The following is a 20,606-nucleotide window of genomic DNA, read 5'->3' as shown; positions in this document are numbered from 1 at the left end:
TTCTTTGTTTTTTTTTTCTTTTCTTTGTATTTCTGTCGTATCAGCCGAGGTTTCTCCTTCATTTCTTATTTTGTTTATTTGGGTTCTCTCTTCTTGATGAATCTGGCCAGAGGTTTGTCAATTATGTTTACCCTTTCAAAGAATCATCTGTTAGTTTTATTGATTTGTTTCTATTGTATTCATTTCCTCTCTGATTTCTTTCCTTCTGCTGACTACATTTTGTTTGTTCTAATTTTTCTAATTCTTTTAGGTGGTAGGTAAGGCTAGTTGAGGTATTTCTTATTTTTTGGGGAAGGCTTATATATCTATGAACTTCACTCTAAGAACTGCTTTTGTGGCATCCCATACCACAAATGTGGTTGTGTTTTCATTGTCATTTGCTGCAAGATGTTTTTTAATTTCCTCATTGACTATTGGTTCTTTAGTAGCATGTTGTTTAGTCTCCACATAGTCTCTCATTTCTTTTCCTATGGCTGATTTCTAGTTTCATGACATTATGGTCAGAGAAGATGCTTGAAATAATTTTAAGTTTGTTGTAGTTAGTTTTGTGTCCCAGTATGTGATTAGTCTAGAGAAGGTTCCATGTGCACATGAAAAGAATGTATATTCTGGTTTTTATGGATGTAATGTCTTGAAAATATCATTGAAAGGTCTAACTGTTCTATTGTGTAATTTAGGATCTCTGTTGTCTTATTAATTTTTTGTCTAGAAGATCTGTCCATTGACATGAGTGTGGCGTTAAATCTACTATTACTGTATTCCCATCAATTTCTCCTTTTATGTCTATTAATATTTGTTGTATGTATTCGGGTGGTCCTATAATAGGGGCACATATGTTGACAAGTGTAATATCCTCTTCTTGATTTGATCCTTTTATCATTAAATAGTGTCTTTATCTTTCTGTCTCTTTTTTTTTGTCTTGTTTTCTTTTTCTAGAGCCACCCCCACGGGATATGGAGGTTCCCAGGCTAGGGGTCTAATCGGAGCTGTATCTGCCAAGCCTATGCAGAGCCACAGCAACATGGGATCCGAGCCGCATCTTCGACCTACACCACACTCACAGAAACGCCGGATCCTTAACCAGCTGAGAGAGGCCAGGGATCGAACCAGCAACCTCATGGTTTCCAGTCGGATTCGTTAACCACTGAGCCATGATGGGAACTCCTTTATCTTTCTTTATGGCCTTTGTTTTAAAGTCTGTTTTGTTTGATATGAGTATTGTGACTCCCACTTTCTTGTTATTTCCATTTGCATAAAATAATTTTTTTCTGCCTCCTCACATTCAGGTTTATGTGTCTTTTGCCCTAAGGTGAGTCTCTTGCAGGCAGCATATTGTACGCTTTTGTTTTTTTTAATCCAGTCTGCCACTCTGTGTCTTTTGATTGGGGCATTCAGTCCATTGATATTTTGGATGATTTTTGATAAATATGTATTTATTGCCATTTAAAACCTGGTTTTCCAGTTGATTCTATGTTTCTCCTTTGTTCTTTCTTTTTCTCCTTTTGTTGTTGGATGATTTCCTTTTATGCTTGTGTCTTTTTTTGGTGAATCTATTGTTTGTTTTTGTTTGTGGTTACCCTGTTTTTCAAGTATGTTAACCCTTTCCTATATCTGCTTGCTTTAGCCTGATAGTCATATTGGCTCAAACACATTCTAAAATAAGTCTAGACTTTCTTATTCTCCTTCCACACATTTTATGATTTTGATGTCTTTTTTTACTTCTTCGTATTTATCCTTTTAAAAAATGCAGTGAATTTTATATTTATAGTTGTACAACCATCATCCCAACCTAATTTTAGAACATTTCCATCCCAAATCCCTAGTCCACCCCGCCCAACTTATCTCCTTTGGTAACCATAAGTTTTTCAAAGTCTGTGAGTCTGTTTCTGTTTTTTCTGCAGATAAATTAATTGTATCCTTTTTTTAAGATTCCATATATAAGTGATAGCATATGATGTCTGTGTCTCACTGTCTGACTACCTCCACTTAGCAGGATACTTTCTAGGTCCATCCATGTTGCTTCAAATGCCATTATTTCATTCCTTTTAATGGATGAGTAATATATCATTGTGTATATGTACTGTATCTTTATCCACTCTTCTGTTGATGGACATTTAAATTGCTTCCATGTCTTGGCTATTGAATATAATGCTGCAATGAACATTGGGGTACATGTGTCTTTTTGAGTCATGGTTTTCTCTGGATAGATGCCCAGGAGTGGGATTGCTGGATCAAATGGTAATTCTGTTTTCAGATTTTTGAAGAATCTCCATACTGTTTTCCAAAGTGGTTGTACCAATTTACATTCTCACCAATAATGTAATAGGGTTCCCTTTTCTTCACACCCTCTCCAGCATTTATTTTTCATAGACTTTTTGATGATGGCCTTCTGGCTGGTGTAAGGTGGTACCTCATAGTAGTTTTGGTTTCATTTCTCTAAGAATGAGTGATGTTGAACATCTTTTCATGTGTTTTTTGGCCAAATGTATGTCTTTGGAGAATTAGCTATTTAAATCTTCTGCCCATTTTTTGATGGGGTTGTTTGTTTTTTTGGTATTGAGCTGCAGGAGGTGTGCTTGTTATTTTGGAGAATAATCCCTTGTCAGTCGCTTCGTTGGCAAATATTTTTTCCCATTCTGTGGGTTGTCTTTTCATTTTATTTAGGGTTTTCCTTTGTGTGCAAAAAGTTTTGTTAGGTCCCATTTGTTTATTTAGGGTCAAACCCACAGCATGTGGAAGTTCCCAGGCTAGGGCTCGATTGAAACTGCAGCTGCCAACCTATACCACAGCCACAGCAACACCAGATCTGAGATGAGCCTGAAACCTACACTGTAGCTCGTAGCAACACTGCATCTTTAACCCAATGAGTGGGGCCAGGGGTTGAACCTGCATCCTTATGGATAATAGTTGTATTTATTACTGCTGAGCCACAACGGGAACTCCCTGTTTGTTTGTTTGTTTATTTTTAGGGCCACACCCGTGGGTATGGTGTAGTGGGAGGGGGAAGGGCCCTCCCAGAAAAAAGGGAAGGCAACTTGTAGCATCAGCACCTGTATGCACATTTGTGGTTCTGTAGCAATGTATCATAACCTGAACGCATGGGGGCAAGCGTATCTATAACTGCCCACTCAGAAATTACAGAATGTATGTTACCTTATAAGGGGGACAAAGGGACCAAAGTGTAAAAGAAAAACAATTAACAGAGGGTATATACGACAGTGCCACGCTGTGTTTGGGGCTCAGCCTTTGGATATGAATCCACTAAGCCAGTGCTGGCACGAATAAACGCTCCTTCCTGGCAAAAAGGCCCTGATGTCCTGTCTCCCTGTAGGTAAGTCCTGAATAATGGAGGTTCTCAGGCTAGGGGTTGAATCCGAGCTACAGCTGCTGGCCTACACAACAGCACAGCAACGCAGGATCCAAGCTACATCTGCAACCTCCACCACATCTCACGGCAACACTGGATCCTTAACCCACTGAGCGAGGCCAGGGATTGAACCTGCAGCCTCATGGTTCCTAGTCAGATTCATTTCCACTTAGCCTCGACAGGAACTCCTTATTTTTGTTTTTATTGTCATTACTCTAGGAGGTAGATCTGAGAAGATATTGCTATGGTTTATGTCAAAGAGTGTTTGGCCTATATTTTCCTCCAAGTGTTTTATAGTATCCAGTCTTATATTTAGGTCTTTAATCCATTTTGAGTTTATTTTTGTGTATGGTGTTAGGGAGTGTTCTAATTTCATTTTTTTACATGTAGCTCTCAATTCTCCCTGCACCTCTTATTGAAGAGACTGTCTTTTCTTCATTGTATATTCTTGCCTTCTTTGTAATAGATTAATTGACTGTAGGTGCCTGGGTTTAATTCTGGGCTTGCTACCCTGTTTCACTGATCTACATTTCTGTTTTTGTGCCAGTACTGTACTGATTTGATGACTGTAGCTTTGTAGTATAGTCTGAAGTCAGAGAGCCTGATTCTTCTAGTTCCATTTTCTTTCTCAGGATTTCTTTGGCAGTTCTGGGGATTTTGATGTGCTTCCAAACAACTTTAAAATATTTTGTTCTAGTTCTGCAGGAAAATGCCATTGGTAATTTGATAGGGATTACATTGAATCTGTAGATTGCCTTGTTATTCTTCCAATCCAAGAGCATGGTATATCTTTCCATCTGTTTTTGTCATCTTTGATTTCTTTCATCATTGTCTTAGAGTTTTCAGAGTATAGGTCTTTTGTCTCTTTAGGTAGGTTTATTCTTAGGTGTTTTGTTTGTTTGTTTGTTTTTGCTTTTTAGGGCTGCACCCACAGCATATCAAGGTTCCCAGGCTAGGGGTCTAATTGGAGCTATAGCTGCTGGCCTAGGCCACAGCCACAGCCACACCAGATCCGAGCTGCATCTGCAACCTATACCACAGCTCATGGCAACACCAAATCCTTAACCCACTGAGCAAGGCCAGGGATCAAACCCGCAACCTCATGCTTTCTAGTCAGATTTGTTTCTGCTGTGCCACAATGGAAATTCCTGCTTTATTATTATTATTTTTTTATGTGATCGTAAATGGAATTATTTCCCTAATTTCTCTTTCTGATCTTTCATTGTTAGTGTAGAGAAATGCAGTTGATTTCTGGGTATTAATTTTGTATTCTGCAAATTTACCAAATTCATTGATGAGCTCTAACAGTTTTCTAGTAGTGTCTTTAGGATTTTCTGGGTATAGTATCATGTCATCTGCATACAGTGATAGTTTTACTTCTTCCTTTCCAATTTAGGTTCCTCTTATTTCTTTTTCATCTCTGATTGCTGTGGCTAGGACTTCTAAAACTATATTGAATAGTAGCGGCGAGAGTGGACATCCTTGTCTTCTTCCTGATCTTAGCAGAAATTCTTTCAGCTTTTCACCATTGAGAATGATGTGAGCTGTGGGTTTGTCATATATGGCCTTCATTATATTGAGGTAGTTTCCCTCTATCCCACTTTCTGGAGGGTTTTTATCAGAGATGGGTGTTGGATTTTGTTCAGAGCTTTTTTTACCTCTGTTGAAAGGATCATATGGTTTTTATTCTTCAGTTTGTTAATGTGTATCACACTGATTGATTTGTGGGTATTAAAAAAAATCCTTGCATCCTTGGGATAAATCCCACTTGATCATGGTGTATGATCCTTTTAATGTATTGCTGGATTCAGTTTGCTAGTATTTTGCTGAGGATCTTTGCATTTATGTTCATCAGTGATATTGGTCTGTCATTTTCTTTCTTTGTGATGTCTTTGTATGGTTTTGGTATCAGAGTGATGGTGGCCTCATAAAATGAATTTGGAAGTGGTCCTTCCTCTGCAGTTTTTTGGAAGCATTTCAGAAGGATAGGTGTTAAGTCTTCTCTGAATGTTTGATAGAATTCACCTGTGAAGCTACCTGGCCCTGGACTTATGTTTGTTGGAAGCTTTTTAATCACAGTTTCAATTTCAGTACTTGTGATGGATCCATTCATCTTTTCTATTTCTCCTTGGTTTACTTTTGAAAGATTGTACTTTTCTAAGAATTTGTCCATTTCTTTTAGGTTGTCCATTTTATTGGCATATAGTTGCTTGTAGTAGTCTCTTATGATTCTTTCCATTTCTGTGATGTCTATTGTAACTTCTCCTTTTTCATTTCTAATTTTATTAATTTGAGTCCTCTTTCTTGATGAATCTGGCTAAGGGTTTATCAATTTTGTTGATCTTTTCAAAGAACCAGCTTTTAGTTTCATTGATCGTTTCGCTGTTTTTTTTTTCATTTCTATTTCATTTATTTCTGCTCTGATCTTTATGATTTATTCTGCTAACTTTAGGTTTTGTCTGTTCTTCTTTCTCTAGTTGCTTTGGATGTCAAGTTAGGTTGTTTATATGAGATTTTTTTCTTTTTTCCTGAGATAGGCTTGTATTGCTGTAAACTTTCCTTGTAGAATTGCTTTTGCCACACCCCATAGCTTTTGGATTGTTGTGTCTTTGTTGTCATTTGCTTCTAGGTATTTTTAAATTTCCTCTTTGATTTCAGTGATCCACTGGTTGTTCAGTTGTGGGTTGTTTCGTCCATATATTTTGTTTTTTTGCAGTTTTTTTCTTGTTGATTTCTAGTTTTATAGTGTTGTGGTCAGAAAAGATGTTTGATATGATTTCAGTTTTCATAAATTTTCTGAAGCTTGATTTGTGGCCCAGAATGTGATTTATCCTAGAGGATGTTCTGTGTGCTCTTGAGAAGAATGTGTGTTCTGCTGCTTTTGGATGGCATGTTCTATAAATATCTATTCAGTCCATCTGGCCTAATGAATTTTTTAAGGGCTGTGTTTCCTTGTCATTTTTCTGTCTGAATAGTCTGTCCATTGCTGTAACTGGGGTGTTGAAGTCCCCCACTATTAATTGTTGATTTCTCCTTTTAAGGTTGTTACAGTTGCCTTTATATTGAGGTGATCCTATGTTGGATGCATATATATTTCTAATTGTTATATCTTTTTCTTGGATTGATCCTTTGATCATTATGTGGTATCCTTCTTTGTCTCTTATAACAGTCTTTATTTTCAAGTCTATTTTGTCTGATATGAGTATTGCTACTCCAGTATTTCTTTTGATTTTGGTTTGCACGGAATATTTTCTTCCATCCTCTCAGTTTGTATGAGTCCCTAGAACTGAAGTGGGTCTCTTATAGACAGGATATGTATGGGTCTTATTTTTGTATCCATTCAGCCAGTCTGTGTCTTTTGGTTGTGGCCTTTAGTCCGTTTACATTTAAGATGGTAATTATTGATATGTATGTTCTTCTTCTTTTTTTTTGTCTTTTTTTGCTATTTCTTGGGCCGCTCCCGCGGCATATGGAGGCTCCCAGGCTAGGGGTCCAATCGGAGCTGTAGCCACCAGCCTATGCCAGAGCCACAGCAATGCTGGATCCGAGCCACGTCTGCAACCCACACCACAGCTCATGGCAACACCGGATCGTTAACCCACTGAGCAAGGGCAGGGACTGAACCCGCAACCTCATGGTTCCTAGTCGGACTCGTCAACCACTGCACCATGACAGGAACTCCTGATATGTATGTTCTTATTATCATTTTGTTAATTGTTTTGGATTTGGTTTTATTGGTTTTTTTCTTCCCTCCTTCTCTTGTTCTCTTACGATTTGATGACTGTCTTTAGTGTTGTGTTTGGATTGCTTTTTCTTATTTGGGTACGTATTTATTATAGATTTTTGGTTTGCAGTTACTGTGAAGTTTTGATATCAGAGTTTATATATATACAAGATTGTTTTAAGTTGCTGGTCTCTTAATTGCAAATGCATCTCCAGTATCCTGCATGTGTACCCTCTTCTCATGATTTCTGGTTTTGGTAGCATATTTGTGCATGGATGGTTTTGTACCTTTATGCCTTTACTGGTGAGCCTTGTCATTTGTAATATTTTTGCTTCTAGTTGTGGGCTTTTCTTTTCCACCTAGAGAAGTCCCTTTAGTATTTGTCATAAAGCTGGTTTAGTGGTGCTGAATTCTCTTAGCTTTGGCTAGTCTGTAAATCTTTTGATTTCTCCTTCAAATCTGAATGAGAGCCTTGCTGGGTAGAGTAGTCTTGGTTGGAGGTTTTTTCCTTTCATCACTTAAAGTATATTGTGCCACTCCCTTCTTGCCTGTGTAGTTTCTGCTGAAAAATCTGCCAGTAACCTTATCGGGGTTCCCTTATATGTTGTTTCTTTTCCCTTGCTGCTTTCAGTACTTCGTCTTTAATTTTAGTCCGTTTGATTAATATATGTCTCAGGGTATTCCTCCTTGGGGTTATTTTATATGATTTTCATTGTACTTCCTGGATCTGAGTGAGCGATTCCTTTTCCATGTTAGGGAAGTTTTCAGCTGTTATCTCTTGAAATATTTTCTCTGACCCTTTCTCTCTTCTTCTGGCACCCCTGTAATGTGGGTGTTCATTTAAAGTTGTCCCAGAGTTCTCTTAGACTGTCTTCATTTCTTTTAAATCTTCATCTCTTTCTGTTCTGCATCAGTGATTTCCACCAGTCTATTTTCCACTTTGCTTATTCATTCTTCTGCCTCCTGTATTCTGTTGTTGGTTCCTTCTAGTGTTTTGTTTTTGTTTTTGTTTTTTGTTTTTTGTTTTTGCTTGCCACACCTATGGCATATGGAGGTTTGCAGACTGTGGATCGAATTGGAGCTACAGCTGCCAGCCTATGCCATAGCACAGCAACAACAGAATCTGAGCCATGTGTGCGACCTACACCACAGTTCACAGCAATGCTGGATCCCTGACCCACTGAGTGAGGCCAGAGATTGAACCCACATCCTCATGGATACTAGTCAGGTTCATTTCTGCTGTGCCACAACATAAACTCCCTTTCTAATGAATTTTTTATTTCAGTTATTGTATTTTGCATTGCTGCTTGCTTAATCTTTATATCTTCTATTTGTTAAATGTTGTAATTTATCAGTCTTGCCTCCACTTTATTTTCAAGATCTTGAATCATATTTACTATTATTAGTCTAAGTCTTTTTCATGGAAGTTGGTAATCTCCAAATCACTTAGCTGTTTTTCTGGGTTTTGTTCTTGTTCCTTTATCTGAGTCATAATTCTCCATCTTTTCACTTTGGATAGATTTTTGTGTGGTCTCCTTTTTGCACGCAGTAGGGTTGTAGCCCTATTTGTAGCAATAGGGTTGTTGCTTCTGATGTCTTCCCTCCTTGTGACTGAAGTTGGTATGGGGGCTTGCTGCAGGCTTCTTGGTGGAGGTACTTGGTGGAGATACTTGCTGCAGGAATCAGGTGGAGCTGATTCTTACCCCTCTGGTGGGTGGGGCTTTGTCTCTGGGTGTGATTAGAGGCTGCTTTGTGCTTAGGAGGTCTTTTAGGCAGCCTGTTTGCTGATGGATGGGGCTGTGTTCACACTTGGGTTTGTTGTTTGGCCTGGGGCTTGTCAGCCCTAAATGGTGGGGCCAGATTTTTCTAATTTGGCCACCTCCAGGGAAGTTCACACTGATGATTATTCCTGAGACCTTTCCTTTCCAATGTCCTTCCCCCACACCAAGCCACCCACAGTCATCCCTGTTTGTCCAGGACATTCTCTATGAACCACAGGCAGGTCTGACACAGATTCCCTTGGAGTGTGCTTTGCTCTGGGACCAGTGCACACAAAAGCCTGTGTGTACCTTTCAAGAGTGGAGTCTCCATTTCCTTCAGTCCCGTGGAGCTCCTGCACACAAGCCCCACTGACCCTCTTGGAGATGCCAGATGCTCTTGGAGGTACCTCCTCCCAATGCCAGACCCCCAGTCATGGGAACCTGAGGTGGGGCTCAGAATTTTCACTCCTTTGAGTGAGGCTCTGGGATATAGTTACTTCCTAATTTGTGGGCCTCCTCTTTGTCTTTTGGTGTAGAATATCTTTTTTGGTAGTTTCCAGTCTATATATATATAGACTGGAAAAAAAAAAATATATATATTTTGTCTTCTTGTCTTTATGCCTTTTCTAGGGCCGCTCCCGAGGCATATGGAGGTTCCCAGGCTAGGGGTCTAATCGGAGCTGTAGCCGCCAGCCTACGCCACAGCCACAGCAATGCCAGATCCAAGCCACGTCTGCGACCAGCTCACAGCAACGCTGGATCCTCAACCCACTGAGCAAGGGCAGGGACCAAACCCGCAACCTCATGGTTCCTAGTTGGATTCGTTTCTGCTGCGCCACGACGGGAACTCCCTATACTGACTTATTTTAATGATTACTTTCCATTTGTGATTTCCTCCATCCTGTATCTTCTTACTTCTTTCCCTCTCCTTGTAGTTTCTAGTTCCTTTCTAAAGGAGAGATGTAGGCAAACTTTTAATATTTCTTTTAGGGTAAGTTTTGTATTACTGTGTTCTTTGTGTTTGAGAAATTCTTTATTTCTCTGTTTTAGATAACAATCTTGCTAGGTAGAATATTCTCAGTTGTGGTTTTTTCCCCTTTTAGAACTTTGAATATATCTTACCCCTCTCTTCTGGTCTGTAGTTTTTCTGTAGGGAAATCAGTTGATAGCCCGAGTTGTAATTAACTCTTTTTCTCTTGCTGCCTTTAGAAGCCTCTCCTTTATCTTTACCTTTTGCCATTTTTATTGATGTATGTGTGTTTGAGTTCAACTTGTTTGGGGACCTCTATGCTTCCTGTGTCTTGATATCTGTTTCCTTCTTTAGATTTGGAAAGTTTTCAGCCATAATTTCTTCAAATACATTTTCAATCCCCTTTTCTTTTTCTTCTGGAATCCCTATTATGTGTAGATTGGCATACTTTATATTATCCCATAAATTTCTTATATTGTTTTTCATCTTTTTCCTTTGGCTGTCTATTGTCCTGATTGGGTGATTTCCATTATTCCACCTTTCAAGTCACTTATTCATTCTGCTGCATTATTCATTCTCCTGTTCAATGGCTTTAGCTCAGCTTTCCTCTCTGCAAATTAATTTTCTGACTTGGCTCCTCCATATAGTTTCTAGTTCCTTTCTGAAGTAATCTGCATTACTGTTGATATGCACTCTTAATTCCTTCAGTATTTCCATTACTTCCTTTTTGAACTCAGTGTCTGTTAGACTTCAGAGGTCTATTTCATTGCTTCTTCAGGGGAATTCTGTACTTTTAACTGGGAATAGTTTCTGTGTGTCTTCATTTTGCATACACACACACACACACACACACACACACACACACACTTTTTTTGGTCTGTGAGTTTAGGGGAAATAATTATCCACTATAGTCTTGGAGAGCTATTTATACTCAGGAACATCCCTGGGTAGCTTGTGTGGGTTTACTATTTTTTTGGGGGGCATGAAGGCTGCTTTGAATGCTTGCTGTGTCTTTCCTCAGTGTATGTAGGCTGTTTTCCCCTTGATAGGGGCTATGCAGGTGCATGACTTGTGTATGCTACTACAAGAGGTGGGGGCAATGGGCAGTACATGGTCACTGGGCCCTTGGCAGTGGCAGCGACCATGGGGAGGTGGGGGGCAGCACTCATAGCCCTTGGCAGCTTTGACAGTGGCAGGGTGTGTTCATTTCCCAGGAGGTGGGGGCAGCCTCCACAGTGGTGACCCCTGAAGTGACTGGGGCTGCAGGCAGGGCCTGGTCATGGGACCTTTAGTGGTAGGGGGCCTCGGCCACCTCTGGAGTCAGAGATAACCATGGCAGTTTGCAGCCACCCCTGTAGCCTGCCCAAAAGGAGCTCTGCTGCCTGAGAACCTGCACATGTTTGGAGAAAGAAGTTCCTGTAGCAGTCCCATCTCCTCCTCTCACACTCCCCAGCAGTGGCACCTTGCTTTTCTGGTGGGCTCAGGCCTCCTCCTGTACTCCCTGGCTGTAGTGCACCTCTCCCTACCGGCCTCAGGCTGTTTCCACACAGCCAACACTAGTCCTGTCGCTGGAACTGACCTCTGATGCCCAAACCTCAGTGCCCAGCCCCTTTGGAGTGTCTCAGGCTGTGATGCACCGGGCAGTGGCTTTGAGGCTCCCTTTCCATCCCTGTTGATCTCCCTGCCACTTAGGTGGCCTCCCAGTCTGGAGATTCCTTTCCTCTTTCAGAGCTCCCTCTCAGGAGTGCTGGTTCTATCCTGATTCCTTTTTTTTTCTTTTTTGAAAAAAAATTTTTTTTTTTAAATGTTGTTCTGTCTTTTTAGGGCTGTACCTGCAGCATATGGAGGTTCCCAGGCTAGGGGTAGAATCAGAGCTGTAGCTGCCGGCCTAAGCCACAGCCACAGCAACATAAGATCTGAGCCACGTCTGCAACCTACACCACAGCTCATGGCAATGCCAGATCCCCAACCCACTGAGGCCAGGGATCAAACCATCCTCATGGACACTAGTCGGGTTCGTTAACTACTGAGCCACAACAGGAACTCCCACTTTTTTAGAATTTTATTGAAGTATAGCTGATTTACAATGTTGTGATTATTCTTGGTGCACAACAGTGATTCAGTCATACATATATACACATCCATTCTCTCTCAGATTCTTTTCCTATATAGATTATCACAGAATACTGCATAGAGTTCTCTGTGCTATACAGCAGGTCCCCATTGGCCAGTCATTCCATATACCTCAGTGTGCATATTGTCAGTCCCAAACCCCGAGTCCATCCCTCCCCCCACCACAACCTGTCCCCTTGGGGAACCATAAGTTTTTCAAAGACTGTGGGTCAGTTTCTATTCTGCAGATAAGTTCAATTGTATCCTTTTAAAAGACTACACATATAAGTGATATCATATGATGTTTATCTTTCACTAACTTCATTTAGTATGATAATCTCTGGGTCCATCCATGTTGCTGAAAATGGCATGATTTCATTCTTTTTTATGGCTGTTAGTCCATTGTGTATATGTACATCTTTTTTTTTTTTTTTTTTTGCTTTTTAGGGCCAGCCCTGCAGCATATGGAAGTTCTCAGGCCAGGGAGCTACAGGTGCCAGCCTACACCACAGCCACAGCAAAACAGGATATGAGTCATGTCTGTGACCTTCACCACAGCTCATAGCAACACCAGATCCTGACCCACTGAGGAGATGAGGGCTTGAACCTGCATCCTCATGGGTACTAGTCAGACTGGTTTCTGCTGTGCCACCATGGGAACTCCCAGGTACCACATCTTCTTTATGCATTCCTCTGTCAGTGGACAAATATCCATGCTTTGGCTATTGTAAATAGTGCTGCAATGAACATTGGGGTGCATATATCTTTTTGAATTATGGTTTTCTCCAAATAGATGCCCAGGAGTAGGATTGCTGGATCATATGATAGTTCTAATTTTAGTTTTTCTGAGGAAACTTCATACTGTTTTCCATAGTGGTTGTACCAGTTTGCATTCCCACTAACAGTATAAGAGGGTTCTCTTTTCTCCCCACCCTTTCCAGCATTTATTGTTTATAGACTTTTTGATGATGGCCATTCTGACTGCTGTAGGTGGAAAAGAATGAAGAATGCTCTCTAACACCATACACAAAAATAAACTCAAAATGGATTAAATACCTAAATATACAACCAGATACTAGAAAACTCTTAGAGCAAGACATAGGATGAACACTCTCTGATATAAACTGCCACAGTATATTCTCAGATCCACCTCCTAGAGTAATGAAAATAGAAACAAAATAGAGGAGTTCCCATTGTGGCTCAGCAGTATCAATTCTGACTAGTATCCATGAGAATGCGGTTTCAATCCCTGGCCTCTCTCAGTGGGTTAAGGATCTGGCATTGCTGTGAGCTGTGGTGTAGGTTGCAAATGAGGCTCAGATCCTGCATTGCAATGGCTGTGGCATAGGCTGGCAGCTGCAGCTCCACTTTGACCCCTCGCCTGGGAACTTCCATATGCTGCACGTGTGGCCCTAAAAAGCAAAAACAAATAAACAGAAATAAACAAATGAGACCTAAATAAACTTAAAAATCTTTGCACAGTGAAGGAAACCATAACCAAAACGAAAAGACAACCCAGAGAATGAGAGAAGATATTTGCAAATGAAGTGACTGACAAGGGATTAATCTCCAAAATTTATAAACACATCCTACAGCCCTCCCCTCAATAAAGCAATCCAGTTAAAAAATGGGCAGAAGGTCTAAACAGACATTTCTCCAAAGAAGACATACAGTTGGCCAAAATCACATGAAAAGATGCTCAGTGTCATTAATTTCTAGAAACAATCAAAACTACTATGAGTTACCACCTTACAACAGCCAGAACAGCCATAATCAGAAAGTTCCCACTTTCTCTCTCTTTTTCCTTTAGTTCTATGAAATTATGTGGAGGGTTTCTTGCCCTTTTTGGAGACTGAGATCCTCTGCCAGCTTTCAGTAGATGTTCTGAGAATTGTTCTTGTAGGTTGTTTTTTTTATTTTTTAAATGTGTTTTTGGAATAGGGGAGCTCCACCTCCTACTCCTCCACCATCTTGATCCTGCCTCTATGAATTTATTTTTGTGTATGATGTTAGAGGGTGTTCTAATTGATTCTCTTACATGTGGCTGTCCAGTTTTCCCAGCACCACTTATTGAAGAGACTGTCTTTTCTCCATTGTATATTCTTGCCTGCTTTGTCATAGATGAGTTGTCCATAGGTGCTTGAGTTTACTTCTGGGCTTTTTGTCCTGTTCTATTCATTGATCTGTATTTCTCATTTTGTGCCAGTACCATGCTGTTTTGATGACTATAGTTTGTAGTGCCGTCTGAGGTCAGGGAGCCTGATTCTTACAGCTCCATTTTCCTTTCTCAGGATTTTGCTTTTGCTCTTTGTGGTCTTTTGTGTTTCCATACAAATGTAAAAAATTTTCTTGTTTTAATTCTGTGGAAAATCCCATTGGTAATTTGTTAGGGATTGTGTTGAATCTGTAGATTGCCTTGGGTAATACAGTCATTTTTGATTCTTCTAATCCAAGAGTTTATTTTCCATCTCTTTGTGTTGTCTTGATTTCTTACATCAGCATCCTTTAGTTTTCAGAGTACAGGTGTTTCCTCTCTTTAGGTAGGTTTATGCCTAGGCATTTTATTTTCTTTGATGTGATGGTAAATGGGATTGTTTCCCTACACTATCTTTCTGATCTTTCATTGTTAGTATATAGAAATGCAATCGATTTCTGTGTATTAATTTTGTATCCTGCAACTTTACCAAATTCATCGATGAGCTCAGTTTTCTGGGAGCATCTTTAGGATTTTCTATGTATGGTATCATATCATCTGTAAACAGCAATAATATTACTTCTTCTTTCCAATTTGGATTCCTTTTATTTCTTCCCTGATTGCCATGGCTAGGACTTCCAAAACTATGTTGAATAAAAGTATCAAGAGTGAACAGCCTTATTGTGTTTCTGATCTTAGCAGAAATTCTTTGAGCTTTTCACTGTTGAGAATGATTTTAGCTGTGGGATTGTCATATATGGACTTTATTATGTTGAGATAGTTTCCCTTTATGCCCACTTGCTGGTGGTTTTTTTTTTTTTTTTTTTAATCACAAATGGGTGGTGGATTGTGTCAAAATCTTTTTCTGCATCTATTGAGATATGATTTTTATTATTAAATTTTCTAATGTGTATCACACTGATTTGTGGGTATTGAAAAATCCTTGCATCTTTGGGATAAATCCCACTTGATCATGGCATGGTGTATGATCCTTTTAATGTATTTCTGGGTTTGGTTTGCTCGTATTTTCTTGAGGATTTTCACATCTATGTTTATCAGTGATATTGGCCTGTAATTTTCTTTTTTTCGTGGTATCTGTCTGGTTTTGGTATCAGGTGGTGGTGGCCTATGTCTTGGCTGCAGCAACACCAGATCCCTGACCCATTCCACCGGGCTGGGGATTAAATAAATTGTCACCACCACTGAGACAAGCCAGATCATTAATCCACCACATCACAGCAGGGACTCCCATAACTTCTTTTTTATTTCTCATTATTTTGAGCCCTCTCCACTTTTTTCTTGATGAGTCTGGCTAAGGGTTTATCAATTTTGTTGTTCTTTTCAAAGAAGCACCATTTCGTTTCATTGATCTTTTCCATTGTTTTCTTTGATTCTAGTTCATTTATTTCTGCTCTGATCTTTATGATTCCTTTTCTTCTATTTAGTTTTGGATTTGTTTGTTCTTCTTTCTCTAGTTGTTTTAGGTGTAAAGTTAGGTTATTTGAGATTTTTCTTGTTTCCTGAGATAGGCTTGTATTGCTGTAAACTTCCCTTGTAGAACTGCTTTTGCTGTATCCCTTAGGTTTTGTTTTCATTTTTATTTGTCTCTAGTTTGATTTCCTAATTGATTTCTCCGTGATCCATTGGTTGTTTAGTAGCATGTTTAGTCTCCATGTGTTTGTGGTTTTTGCAGGTTTTTTCCTTTTAGTTGATTTCAAGGCTTAACCACATTTTGGTCAGAAAAGATACTTGATAGGATTTCAGCTTTCTTAAATTTACCAAAATTTGATTTGTGGCCCAGAATGTGATCTTTCCTAGAGAATGTTCTGTGTTCTCTTGAGAAGAATGCTTGTTCTGCTACTATAAAGTGCACCTGGTCTAATGCATCATTTAAGGCCTATGTTTCCTTGTTGATTTTCTGTCTGTATAGTCTGTCCATCACTGTAAACGAGGTGTTAAAGTCCCTCGCTATTACTGTGTTATTGTTGACTTCTCCATTTCAAGTTGTTAGCAGTTGCCTTACATATTGAGGTGCTCTTATGTTGGGTGCATATATATTGACAGTTGTTACGTCCTTTTCTTGGATTGATACTTTGATCACTATGTAATATCCTTCTTTGTTTCTTGTAACCATCTTTATTGTAAAGTATATTTTGGGAATTCTTGTTGTGGCTCAGCAGTAATGATCCCAACTAGTATTCATGAGGACATAGGTTTGATCCCTGGCCCCTCTTGGTGGATTAAGGATCCAGCGTTGCTGTGCACTATTATATAGGTTGCAGACACAGCTTGGATATGGCATGGCTGTGCTGTGGCGTAGGCTCCAATTCGACCCCTAGTCTGGGAACTTCCATATGCCACATGTGCAGACCTAAAAAGACAAAAAAAAATTCTGTTTTGGTGTTCCCGTCGTGGCGCAGTGGTTAACAAATCTGACTAGGAACCATGAGGTTGCGGGTTCAATCCCTGGCCTTGCTCAGTGGGTTAAGGATCTGGCATTGTTGTGAGCTGTGGTGTAGGTTGCAGATGGGGCTCGGATCCCGCATTGCTGTGGCTCTGGCGTAGTCTGGTGGCTACAGCTCCGATTCGACCCCTAGCCTGGGAACCTCCATGTGCTGTGGAAATGGCCCTAGAAAAGGCAAAAAGACCAAAAAAAAAAAAAAAAGTCTGTTTTGTCTGATATGAGTATTGCTACTCCAGTATTTATTTTGATTTCAGTTTGCATGGAGTATTTTCTTCCATCCTCTCACTTTCAGTTTTCCTTGAACTAAAGTGGGTCTCTTATAAACAGGATCTATATGGGTCTCATTTTTGTATCCATTCAGTCAGTCTGTGTCTTTTGGTTGGAGCATTTAGTCCATTTACCTTTAAGGTAATTATTGATATATATGTTCTTACTGCCATCTTGTTAATTTTTTTGGATTTGGTTTTTTGGTCTTTTTTTTCCCCTTCTTTTGTTGTCTTGAGGTGTAATGACTATCTTTTTTTTGTGTGTGTGTTTTTTTTGGCTTTATAGGCTGTATTTGCAGCATTTGGAGGTTCCCAGGCAAGTGGTCAAATTGGAGCTACAGCTGCTGGCCTATACTGTAGCCACAGCCATGCCAGATCTGAGCCATGTTTTTGACCTACACCACAGTTCATGGTGATGCCAGATCCTTAATCCACAGAGTGAGGCCAGGGATTGAACCTGCATCCTCATGGATACTAGTCGGGTTTGTTAACTGCTGAGCCACAAAAGGAACTCCTAATAACTATCTTTAGTGTTATGTTTGGATTGCTTTTTGCTATTTGTGTATTTATCTATTATAGATTTTTGGTTTGTGGTTACCATGAGGTTTTGATATAGTCTGTATATATATACATGATTGTTCTAAGTTGCTAGTCTCATAATTGCAAATGCATTACCAGTATCCTGCATTTGTACTCTCCTCACGATTCCTGGTTTTGATATCGTATTTGTATGTGGATGATTTCATACCTTTACTATATGTTGGCCTTTATCAGCAAGGCTTCTCATTTGTATTTTCTTGTTTCTAGCTGTGACCTTTTCTTTTCCACCTAGAGAAGTTCCTTTAATAATTGTTGTAAAGACAGTTTGGTAGTGCTAAATTCTCTAAGATTTTGCTTATCTGTAAAGCTTTTGATTTCTCCTTTTTTTTTTGTCTTTTGTCTTTTTTGTTGTTGTTGTTGCTATTTCTTGGGCCGCTCCTGCGGCATATGGAGGTTCCCAGGCTAGGGGTTGAATCGGAGCTGTAGCCACCGGCCTACGCCAGAGCCACAGCAACGCGGGATCCGAGCCGCGTCTGCAACCTACACCACAGCTCACGGCAACGCCGGATCGTTAACCCACTGAGCAAGGGCAGGGACCGAACCCGCAACCTCATGGTTCCTAGTCGGATTCGTTAACCACTGCGCCACGACGGGAACTCCTGATTTCTCCTTTAAATCTGAATGAGAAGTTCCACTGTGGTACAGTGAGTTACTGATCTGGCTTATCTCTGTACAGACACCAGTTCAGTCCCCAGCCCAGGTGCAGTGGGTTAAAGATCCAGTATTGCTGTAGCTGTGGCACAGGTTATACCTCTGGCTTGCATTTGATCCCTGGCCAATGAACTTCCATAGGCTGTGAGTGTGGCCAAAAAAGAAAAAGAAAACATAGAAATATGAATGAGGCCTTTGCTAGACAGAGTATTCTTGGTTGTAGGATTTTTTTTCTTTCATCACCTTACATTGTGCCACTCCCTCCTGGCCTTCAGAGTTTCTGCTGAAAACTCTGCTGATAGCCTTGTATATTATTTGTTGCTTTTCCCTAGCTGCATTCAATATTTTCTCTTTGTCTTTAATTTTGGTCTGTTTGATTAATGCATGTCTTGGGATGTTCCTCCTTGAGTTTAATCTATATGGTATTTGTTGTGCTTCCTGGATTTGAGTGAGTGATTCCTTCTCATGTTTTCAGCTATGAACTCTTCACATATTTTCTCCAGCCCTTTCTCTCTCTCTCTTCCTTCTGGCACCTCTGTAATGTGAATGTTGGTGAGTTTAAAATTCTCCCAGAGTTCTCTTAGATTGACCTCATTTCTTTTCATTCTTTTTATATATTCTATTCCACATCAGTAATTTCCACCAGTCTGTCTTCAGCCTCACCTTTCTTTCTTCTGCCTCCTGTATTCTGCTATTGGTTCCTTCTAGTGAATTTTTTATTTTGCTTATTGTGTTTTTCATCTCTGTTTATTCTTTAAATCTTTTATTTCTTTGTTAAATATTTCTTGTAATTTATTGATCTCTGAGTTTTTTTTTTTCCCCCCCAAGATCTTGGATCATCCTTACTGTCATTGTTCTGAAGTCTTTTTCATGTAGGTTGATTATTTCCACTTCACTTGGCTGTTCTTCTGGGGTTTTGTCTATTACTTCATCTGGCTAGTATTTCTTTGCTGTTTTATTTTGTCTAGCTTTCTGTGTTGTCTCCTTTTTGTGGGCTACAACCCTTGATTCTTGCTTCTTCTGTCTGCTCTCTTGTAAAGTTGATACAGGGGCTTGTGCTAGGCTTCCTGATGGAAGTGACTGGTGCCTGCCCACTGGTAGGTGGAACTGAGTCTTGTTCCTCTAGTGGGTGGGGCTTTGTCTCTGATTGTGATTAGGGGAGGCTGTGTGTCTGGGGGGGCTTTAGGCAGCCTGTTTGCTGATACGTGAAGCTGTGTCCCCACCCAGTTTGTTTGGCCTGGGGTTTCTCATCCCTGATGGGTGGGGCCAGATTTTTCCAAAATAGTGGCCTCCAGGGGAACTCATGCCAATGATTATTCCCTGGGACCTCTACCTCCAATGTCCTTCCCCCATGACAAGCCACAGCTTCCCCCTGCTTTCCCAGTAGACCCTCCAAGACTCGTAGGTAGGTCTGACCCAGATTTTTATGGAGGCCCTGATTTGCCCTGGGGCTGAGTGCACAGGAAACCCTGTGTGCGCCCTCCAAGAGCCTCTGTTTCCCCCAGTCCTTTGGAGTTCCTGTACTTAAACTCTGCTGGCCTTTGAGACCAAATGCTCCAGGGGCTCCTCCTCCCAATGCCTGACGTGGGCCTTGGAACTCTCACTCCTGTGGGAGAGCCTCTACGATATAGTTCTTTTCCAGTTTGTGGGTTGCTCACCTGGCACTTATGGGATTGCTTATATGGTGAAAGCACCCCTCTTATTATCTCAATGTGACTGCTTCTATGTCTTTGAGTGTAGGATATCTTTTTCGGTAGGTTCCAGTTTCTTTTGTCACTGGTTATTCAGCAGTTTGTTGTAATTCTGGTGTTTTTGTGAGGGGAGGTGAGCTTGAGTCCTTCTACTCTGCCCTCTTGTCTCTCCCCTCATTTTTGCTCTCTGACCCCATTCTTTCTATTTCTTTTATCTTTTTAGGGCTGCACTCTCACAGCATATGGAGGTTCCCAGGCTAGAGGTCTAATCGGAGCTGTAGCTGCCGGCCTGTGCCACAGCCACAGCAATGCCAGATATGAGCCATGTCTGCGACCTACACCATAGCTCATGGTAACGCCAGAGCCTTAACCCACTGAGCGAGGCCAGGGATCAAACCTGCAACCTCATGGTTCCTAGTCAGATTCTTTTTCGCTGCGCCATAACAGGAACTCCCATCTCTGACCCCACTCTTAACTAATATCTAGTCCTGCTTGTTTTAGCCCCCAGCTCAGCTCAGCATCTCTTCCTCCAGAAACCAGGCAAAGATGGGCCCTTGATCTTCACAGCGGGAGTCTCATTTGCTGAATCCTACTTAATGATGCCAGTTGTTAACATCAGCTCCCCGAAGGCAGGACAGCAGGGCTGAGTGTGTCTGACCTACCTGGTTTGCCCCGTGCCTCCACTGTGTGCCAGGTACAGGCTAAGCTTTCAGAGACACTAGTTGAAGGAAGGCTGGAATTCCTGGGACCTAGTTTAGTGGCTGGCATGAAGTAGTTGCTCTTGTAGAAATGTTTCATTACAGGCAC

At 40.6% G+C, this 20,606-nt stretch overlaps 1 protein-coding gene across 2 annotated transcripts in view; it reads left to right on the top strand.

The window, feature by feature from the left end:
- Nucleotides 1-20,606, top strand: part of LOC125127735 (fumarylacetoacetate hydrolase domain-containing protein 2) — a 35,858-nt gene that overhangs the window by 7,142 nt on the left and 8,110 nt on the right. The gene's annotated exons all lie outside the window — the stretch shown is intronic.

This window comes from Phacochoerus africanus, chromosome 5 (genome assembly GCF_016906955.1).
Source record: "Phacochoerus africanus isolate WHEZ1 chromosome 5, ROS_Pafr_v1, whole genome shotgun sequence".
NCBI lineage: Eukaryota > Metazoa > Chordata > Mammalia > Artiodactyla > Suidae > Phacochoerus > Phacochoerus africanus.
Note: the sequence above shows the minus strand (reverse complement) of the source record. Positions and strands in the feature narration are given on the sequence as shown.